Source organism: Elephantulus edwardii, unplaced genomic scaffold (assembly GCF_000299155.1).
Source record: "Elephantulus edwardii isolate Elephantulus edwardi_28Jun2011 unplaced genomic scaffold, EleEdw1.0 scaffold00086, whole genome shotgun sequence".
In the NCBI taxonomy this organism is placed as follows: Eukaryota; Metazoa; Chordata; class Mammalia; order Macroscelidea; family Macroscelididae; genus Elephantulus; species Elephantulus edwardii.
In genome coordinates, this window is record NW_006399836.1 from 9,702,132 (window position 1) to 9,705,523 (window position 3,392).

Below are 3,392 nucleotides of genomic sequence, written 5' to 3' on the forward strand. Positions count from 1 at the left end.
TTTCCAAGGAGCAGTTAGTGCATTGAAACCAGCAACCTTTTGCTGAGCATGTGAGCATTTAAACCACTGTGCCACGAGGAGTCCCTAAGGGACCCTCGGGTCTTTCTAATGCTCATGTTACAGGGAGAGTTCAGGAAGTTGGGAGGCCCTGTTCCCTAGGATCTGATGAGGAAACAGAAGTTCAGAGAAGAGAGGTTGATGGTCAAGCGGATACTCAGTTACAAACAGGGGCTCTGTGTCCAAGGTGGTCAGGCCTGTGCTCAGGCCTCAGGACAGAGGGTCTTAGCCCTTGGGCCTTGGGCCTATGGCCCTTGGGCCAAATCCAGCCCACCACCTGCTTCTGTACAGCCTTGAAGCTGAGAATGGTTTCAACAGAATAACTTTTGCCACTGATGTGATGATAAGAAGCAGCTCTTCCACCGTAGGTGAAGCCAGGTGTCTGCTCCCAGATCCCCACTCTTCCTCTTGATAGGCCTGCATTACCAAAATTGGCCTTCAATTATTTTATTATAGGTTGAATTTTGCCAATAAAAATTGTAGACATTGATTTTCTGTCTACATAACTGCCTTGTTTTTTGCTCAGGGCCTTCCAACCCTAAAATAGTTTCTCTTTTCCCTCATCCACCTCTCCTGACTCTGCTGGGAGCCAAGTGCAGGCCCTTTGGTCTGAGGGCTCAGGACTCAGGGCTCGGCCTCCCCTCCCCCTGCTGGTGGCCATGGCCACGGGGCAGCCTGGCCGAGGACTGCAGGCTCCCTTCCCGGTGCTTGTTCCTCAGCTCACTGCCCTCCTCCCATCCCTTCCAAGCCCCGGACATCAGCACCCAGCTGTGGACCCCTGGAACACGTGGGTGCCTGGTGACCTGGGGACCAACCCCTGGCTCTGAGCCCCACTCTTCCGCCAAGGCCAAAGCTGGTGGCTGGAATCTCTGCGGCAACTGGATCAGTCCCCTCCCCCCAACACCCGCTGCCTCCCCTAACCTGCTCCCTCCGCCCCCACCCACCCGCACCTGCTCTCTGGCCCTCGGCCCCTCCTCCTGGCCCCTCCCGCACCCCACTCCTGCTCCCTCCTTCGCTGGCGCTCCATGTCACCATCTGTGGCACAATCCTTCGCTGTCACTCTCCCGGCCACCCCCTCTTTCTCCTTCCTCCTTAGGAGCGCTGGGTCCCTGCCTCTCTCTGCCTCTCGCTCTCTCCTTCTCTCACTCGCTTTTCCCTCTTCCTTCGCTCTGTCACGCATTCCTCATCACTCCTCCTCATTCTAGCCTTCCACCCACTCACTGTCTTCTCTCTCTCTCTCTCCCTCTCTCGCCACCTCCAGCCTACCCCCCTTTTCCTATATTTCTATTGGCTTCCTACAGTCCTCTATCCGCTTTTCTCTCCTTCACCTTGGGAAGCTTCTCTCGCCCCCAGTCTCCCCTTGCCTGCAGACCCCACCTGTGCCCTCAGGATGTGTCCTGAGGATGGGGGGTGATGCGCCGGGCGCTGGTGAGGAGTCGAGAATGGATACCAGATGGGAGAAGCTCTGTGGGCAGATGTGGCTGCTGCGGGCCTAGGAGGGGGTGCACACACTTTAGAAGTGGGGCCCCCTATCCGAAGGGTGCTGTGGGGGCACCTAGAACCTGACAAGAGAGAGGGGGCAGCAGGATGACCACCAACTTGACCAAAAGGAGGGGAGTTCTCACCCCATGGACAGGTAAGGAGGTTGGGGTCCTTAAAAGGGGGGGCAGAGCTTAACCCCTGCCCAGGATGAACTTGGGAGACTGGGGCTGGGAATTGGGAGAGGGTGGGGAGGTCCATGGAGGAAGGAGATGGCGGGTTGTAGGTGTGAGGGCATTAATCCCGGAATGTCCTGCCACCATTCTAGAGACGTGGGGTCCCAGAACAGCAGAAGGGCCACAGTGGATGGAACGAGAAACAACCCACCTCTCAGCCTGCTCATCTCTGATGCCCTGCTTCCTGTGTGCCCCCACTGTGTGGGCACCACTCAGTGCACACTGTGATCCTACAGCTGCCAGGAGGTGAGTATAGATGCCTTCACTTGAATGTGATGAAACGAAGGCTCAGAGAGGGAAAGTGACTTGCCCAAGGTCACACAGCAAGTTGGTAGTCACTCAATGGCAGAGCCCAAGCCCTCAGTCAGGGGCCGGGGAGCATGCTCTGGGGTGGGAGCGGGCCGGTTACAACAGCCAGCACAGTCCAAGCCTCGCTGGGGAAGGCTCTAGGTGCGAGGGTGAACAGAATGCAGAAGGTTAGAGGTCAGCAGCCCTGTCACGTCCAAGACTGTGTGGCCCTTGGTTCCACCAGCCTGAGGCCAGTGTGGTATGGAGGGACTGATGATTTAGGACTAGACAAACCTGGGTTTGAAATTGGTTTCCTACTCACCAGCTGGGTGACCTGCTTACAAACGACTTAAGTTCTCTGAGCCTTGAATTCTTCCTCACCTCCTCCTCTCCAGAACCAGATTTCACAGTTAGTTTCTGGCCTCGCCCACCTCAGAGTTCCACTTGCTGCATCATTTGGTTCTGTTTCATTTGTGATCTGGGTCTGTGCCGGGGGCTGGAGGCTAAATAAAGAAACTAGGGTTCGGGTCCCCCTAGAGGGGGAAGGGGGTGGGCTGGGGGTGCCTGGCATTCCTGCTTCGTTGCTGCTCTCCTTGCCTGGGTTCTGAGCTGTCCCTGAAGGAGCCCGCCCCCAGCTTTTAGGAGGGCTTGTGCCAAAGATAAACCAGACGGGAAGAAAGGTCCCTCCTCCCCAAGGATGAACTAGATCATGCACAGGATTCGAGTTTCTTAAAGAAAAGACAGTGTTGAAATTGCAGGTCTAGCTTACGCTTGGAGAAAGCTATAATTTCTCTGCCTCTGGCACCCAGCCTGCTAAACTTTGACAAGGAACATGGGCCCGGATGGGGGTGGAGGCAGGCGCTGTGCGGCTTCTGGACCTCATGCCTGCGTATGCCGTATGCTGGAGGAAGTGGGGACTGTCCTCAGAGCTGGCCCTCCAGCCTCCCCGGGGGCATCTGTCCCTGAAGCCTGGAAATTAGGTTTGCCTGGCTCACTGTCTCTCCCCAGGGAGCCGCACTGCCTTCCCTCCGCCAGCCCTGGGCTTGATTGGCCGGCCACTGGGGATGCTATAAAAAGGATCAGTGCACAGGTGGCGAGGGGGGTGAGTGACGTAGGGCCCTCCCCACTGAGGACAGCCAGCAGCCGGTAAGGGTCTTAGGTCCCTCAGTTCCGGTCTGGAAGGGTCTGATTCCAGCATTCTGGAATTCTAACAGCAGCTGTTTCATCAAGTCCAAGCCTCCATGACTATGGTTCTATGACCCTGCTCTGAGACTCCACAACTCTGGTCTAGGCCTCCAGGAGGCTATGAGAGACCCTACATGGTACATATGG